The sequence below is a fragment of the Tupaia chinensis genome, unplaced genomic scaffold, assembly GCF_000334495.1.
Source record: "Tupaia chinensis unplaced genomic scaffold, TupChi_1.0 Scaffold000118_1, whole genome shotgun sequence".
Classification (NCBI taxonomy): Eukaryota; Metazoa; Chordata; class Mammalia; order Scandentia; family Tupaiidae; genus Tupaia; species Tupaia belangeri.
The window spans coordinates 3,590,744-3,597,102 of NW_006159584.1; positions in this window are offsets into that span (position 1 = coordinate 3,590,744).

A 6,359-nucleotide genomic window follows, 5' to 3' on the forward strand; every position below is an offset into this window, starting at 1 on the left:
CATTTATACATAGACATATATTACTTTTATGTGTAATTTTCATTCCCTATCACATCTATTATCTTAGTTCCTGTGCTGAAAAAGAGAATATCAATCATTACTGCATTATTCTTAACTTTTTAAATTGTATTTGCTAAATATATATATATATATATTCCTTTATTATTGCATCCAATGTAACTACTATGAGAGTAAATACTTTTTCTTTTTACATCAGAGAACAGAAAGCATCACACAAAATGATACTGAATAATTATTTTTTTAAAGTTTTAATTAAAAGATTCTATAGACTCCAAATGGTTTGTCTTTTATGCCTACTTGAATGTCTCCTCTGTATAAAAAATAATTGTTAAAATAATCGACTTGATGTTTTTCAAGATTCTAAGTCATCAGATGGCAAATGATGCTAAAATTAAGAAATAACTTTTAAGCAAAGATTGAATCCATACCACTGTCAGGAAAACATGTCCAAAAGATGAAGACAAAGATGTTTACAAAATTCTCTGACTTTATTTCAGAAAGATTAGAGGTGGTACTTTGGAATGCCATTCAGTTAGACCAAAAGTCCTCTGAAGTATAAAGTATGTGACAAACACATACACTTGATCAAACAGTAGAGCTGGTAAGAAGCTTATGGTATTGTCCCGCAGCCTTCTCAACAGAAGTGTAAGGTATGGGTGAGTTAATTTCTGAAAAGATCAGTTTGGTAGCCTCTATCTTGTAGAGCAAATCCCAATAAGATTCATAGTAAATCTGCAGTTTTGAAGAAAATTATTTATGTAAAAACATTGACCATTTAGACTGACAAGAGACATAGACACTTCAAAATAGATCCCTTAACCATTAAACAGATAGCAAGGTTAGTAAATTACTCAGACTTAAAGGTGTGCTAACTTTTATGGGAAAAAAATGGGGTTGGAGGAGATTCAAAGAACAGAACCAAGAGTCCATAGAGTGGACCTTTCTAGTAAAACCCCTAACCTAGCTTTGTTCTTTGCACATATCAGAGGCCACCTTCACTTTTGTGTGTGTCCATGGATTGCAATCCTTTTAGTCCCAATTAAAACCTTCTGTATTTTAGATTTACCTTCACCTTTTATTTAACTTGGACACCTTTCATTTAACTTTGACATTACATAGTCAGAATGCAGGGTCAGAGGAGATTCTGGAGAAATTAATGACCCTGGTGTGTAGTGACCATACTTGGGCCCACTGAGCCCATTCACTTCCAAGGTTGCCTTTGTTCCCACTTTGTGAGTTCTCTCTTCAACTAAACTCCTTCCTTTGGTCTGAGTTTTCTGGTTTGGGTTGGGATTCCATTTAGAAGGATTTTTCCCTCCTGTTACGTTCTTTCGGAATTTTCTCCATGTTAAAGAAAGCTTTCATCCTCTTTGGTAAATATGTATTTCACTCTGCGTGTGCTAGGTTTTAGTGTTTAGACTATCACCTAGATAAATTCATTTATAGTATAGGCTCTCAAAGTTTAAGAGTATACCAAAATAATCATCCTCACACTCTTTATAGGGCTCCAGCTAGCAACATACTCAGTTATTATGGGGCTCATTCAACTTTCTAATTTTAGTACTAAAGACTACGGCTATAATATCAAACAATTTTAATAGACTATATATATAGTCATATCAATTGGTATCTCAAGTCTTCAAATGCAGTTAGGATTCATTACAGAAATATTTCAGAGTTAACTGAGACTTCTTCCTCTCCCTTTCCTACAACAAATTCCTTTATTCTTTCTCTCAGCATTATTTATTCTCAGCTTTTAATATATGAATCTTCTAAGAGAATTTTTACAGGGAAAATAAATGTTAAAATATGTTATTTGGGTGAATTAAATATTTAAGTTAACAGTACTTAATAAACAACCAATGCAGGGACCAGCAGTTAGCGTAATGACTATGTCGCTGGACTCCCACGTAGTTGACCGCGGTTCGTGTCCCGGACCCGGTGACTTCAAACTCATGCCGGGCATGTGTGTGTGTGCCCAAGATCCCGAGAGGAGAATGGAAGAGAAGGACTTGCCATGTGGCCATCCCCCCTGGGTGGTGATTTCTCGCTTTCTGTCTTTCTGCCTGTCTGGCGAGTGCACGCGCCCTAAAGCAAAAACCTCTCCAAAAAAAACCCAAAAAACAAAAAACAAAAAACAAAACAGCCAATACAAAAACAATCACTTTGACCTTCATACCATTTTTTAAAAGCAACAGATAAATTTCTACGTGAAAGACATCCCCCTATATTAAAGGAGAAGGCTATGTTTTCATCTCCAAGTATAAAAGTTGAGACCAAGAAATACTATCAGTTGTTTGAGTAACGTTTTTTAAGAGATTTTGCTATAGGGCAGCAGTCTGTTTTCCTCCATTCACCTCTCAGAATTTTGACTGTGCATATACCTGTCCCAGCATGTGAGTTTTACGCTGCTCGGCCTGGGACTCAAACCATGATAGACCACATGGGAGTCCAGCACCTTAACCACTATGCCACCTGCTGGTTCCTGGAATAACTCTTAATTTTTAAGCCTCCCTACATAATCTTGTTCCATGTTCACAGTTAACTATTCTTTTTTCAACTCAGCTATTGGTAACTGCTTCATTAGGGTCTTGATTGCCATATAAAGGCTCTTTATAAAGGATCCTATGACACATAAAAATATGTATTGTGCATTTCATCCTTTAATCTATTTTACATTAATTTTAATTATTAAACCCAAAAGAAAATTATTTATGTCTTTCTAAAATTGAGCATTAATCACAAAGATTTTAAATTTTAATTCTAAAATGTGTTTTCTATTTTTTTGTCACACTTTTCTTTTGATATTGTTCAATTTTCCTCATTTCAGCTGAAGTATGTTATTTTCAATTAAAATATTAATTTATTTTTCCAGAAATGCTCAGACTTTTCTAGATTCTTGCTAAAATGGTTTTAGATGACAGCTTTGCTTTATGTTATTTGTAAGCTGAACAAGGTGTTGTTTGTGCCATTGTATTTTGTTTGTTTGTATTGCTATTGACAACACAAATTTTACTGTCTAATTTTATGAAGTATTTTTTAGAGATTTGAAACTTCAGATAAAATTGTGCTGGCTTGTTTTTATAGATGCAACTCTGTTCACTGAAAAATAGAAAATACCTGAAGAACTTAGATCATGCCTAAACCAGAGAAAAACTAATTATGAATTTAGTTGTGAACAACAAATTATTTGTAGGACAGAAATTCAGATAGGCCCTGATTTAGATCTTTTTTTAGCATAATATGTTTTGTCCAATCCTTTTCTTTTTTATCATATGTATTTTTTTTAACATGAATGTAACTTGTAGGTTTTAATGCTTGAACATCAAGATGGTTTTAGAGAATTAGGAACAATGGCAGTATATGCCCTATACTGAGTTGTTTCCTTTTGATTCATAGGAAGGATGTGAACAATTCTTTTATGTCCATCAGGATATTATAAGTAATATGTAGCACTTGCCCAGTGAAGAAAACATGATGGTACAGATTAGGGAAGAATAAAAAAAACTCTACTCGTGAAATTCTGGCACATTTCCTTGCAGTTCCTTCTTACCGTGCCTGTTCTTTTCTCTTATTTAGCATTTTCTTGAAAAGAACCTTGGAAAGTTACGAGATCGTTAGACTGTATGTACAGTATTAAAGCCTGGTTCTTAGATGCACTTCAAAGCACATGTATTTTTCATCTTGTTATGTATCGTTGCTAGTGTAATTTTTGTTTTGAAAGGTTTTTGCTTATAGGGTGCCTGTGCTCGCCAGAGAGACAGAGAGACAGAAAGCAAGAAATCACCCGCAAGGGAGATGGCCACGTCGCAATCCCTTCTCCTCCGTTCTCCTCTCGGGATCTTGGACACGCATACACACGTGCCACCAGTTCTGGGACTCGAACTGTGGTCGGGTACATGGGAGTCCAGCGACATAGCCATTACGCTAACTGCTGGTCCTGCTAGCATAATTTTTATAGTTGCATAGTTTCTGTAATAATTCCCCTGTTGCTGAATGTTTAGTTTGTTTCCATTTCCAATGATTGTTTTTGTGCAGGAATTTTTTCCAAGTTTTCCATTGTACTTTGAGGATAGAAACCCAGAAGTCGAAATACTTGTTAAAGTTTAATGTTTCTTTAAAGTTCTTTTTTTAAATTTTTGATTATATCTCTTTTTTTCTTTTTTCCTTTTATTTATTTATTTATTTTTCCACAAGTGTTTACTTTACACATCAAAAAATTTTTGCTCATACTCCATAGTTCTTGACAGTTAATAAGCAACTTTCAAAATTTCAAAATACTGAATTTTAAAGATAATGTTCAAAATATTTCTTATAATTTTGTATAATTTTTTATGTGACTCTATAACAACAGAAATAGAATGGTTTTAAATTATTTTTGAGAAAATATTTACATGTCAACTACTCAGACTTTTGAAAAGCAAATACCCAGCACACTAGTCACACATAAACCTTCTCAATTCAGCCCTGCCTACCAAGTATTCTGTGATATACCATCTGCTAGCAGAGATCAGTCTCTTTTTCTTCCTTCAAAGTCTTTCTCAAGATAATCCTCTGGTGTGGTTGCTTTTTTGCAATCTCTGTTGATTACAATGCTGGACTGGTAAAGTCCAGGTTATTTTATGCTATAAATTCTTTCATATATCTTCTCTAATCCTCTCTGCCAGGAAGAACTATTTATGGTGCCAGGCCACCTTTCTAAGAGCTTCTCTTGGTTACTTGAGATCCACCTTAGTTCCATAGTTTTCTTATTAATCTTTAGATATGACATTCTAATCAAAGCCCTGTCCAGTAGTGAGTATTTCCAATTTCTGATTCAATGCAACAAGCATTATTGAACTTGTGCAAATAACCCTTCTGCCACAAAATAAGAACACTTCCAAATATTTTCAATTCAAGAGGGGTGAGGAAGGAAGAAAAGTTTATATTTCCATTTAAAGAAAAAAACAAGAAAAATATTTTAACAAATTGCTGATTCTATCAATAGCTCAAAAGAAAGTAAAATGTTCAAATTGAGAAAACAAAGCATAGTTAAAAAAAAAAGAAATCAGTATTGTTTTACTCAAAAGTCATAAAACTTGGGATCAGCAGTTGGCATAATGGCTATGTTGCTGGTCTCCCATCTAGTCAACCATGAGTCATGGTCCACTCTTTCTGTTTAAATCCTGGAAGTTAACATTCAGCGTTATTATTGATATTTCTTGTCCCTAGCATTAAATTGGTCATTTTCTTTATTACCTTTTGTTCTCTTATTTTTGTATGTGTCTTTAGTTTTCCTGGAAGAGCACTCCTTTCAAAACTTCTTGAAGAGCGGGTCTGCTATTGGCAAATTATTTCGGGTCTTCTTTATCTGAGAATGTTATTTTCTCAGTTTTTTTTTTTTTTTTTGCTGTTTTTTCTAGATCAGAGGTTTTTCCTTCCAACATCTGAGATTCAATTTTCTGCATGGACTAATCTGCTTCTAATACTTTCAAGGGAGGTTTTGATATCCTGAATGGCAGTCTTCATCTCTATTAGCTCCATTTATTAGGCCGAGTTAGCATAATCACCGCCATGTTAGGGAATGCTGGGGAAGTTAGCTTAATCACTACCCTGTTGAGTCTTCAGGGACGGAGCCCACTTTGTTAGGGCCTCAAGGACGGGAACCAGGAGTCTGGGAACTCTCAGATAAGTGGAAAACGGGAGGGCCCAGCACCTCCGAGGCAAGGTCATCCAAATGCTTAGCTGAGAGCCCTTATCTAGACCTAAGCAGGTGGTGAGAGCTGGACCCTCGCGTCTCATACCCCCCCTTCCTTTGTGTGTTACAGTCTAGAGAACATCCTGAACTATAAAAGATCCCTTTACCTTAGGCTCGGGGTCCTTGTGAAGGCCCGCTGCAACGGGCTGAAACTTGGACCCCAGCTAGCTGGAAAAATAAAAGCCTCTTTTGCAGTTGCATTGTCGCTGTCTTTTCTGTGTCTCCATCAGTTAGACCGATCTCTGGACCCTTACACACCCTTTTGGATATTTAGAAATAAGCTGAGCAAAATGGGGGCTAACTTTTTTCTAAAAGTTTTGTTTAATTCAGAGGTGAAGCCATCAGGACCAGGGCTTTTCTTTTTGGGAGGTTATTTATTACTGATTTATCTCCTGGCTTGTTATGGGCCTATTTAGACTTTCTATATCCTCCTGGTTTAATCTCAGTAGAGTATATGTGTCCAGGAGTTTGTCCATCTCATCCAGATTTTCTTGTTTGTTGCTATATAGTTCTTCATAGTATCCTCTAATGATTTTTTTTTTGGGAGGTTTTTGCTATAGGGCGTGTGTGATCACCAGACAGACAGACAGAGACAGAGAGA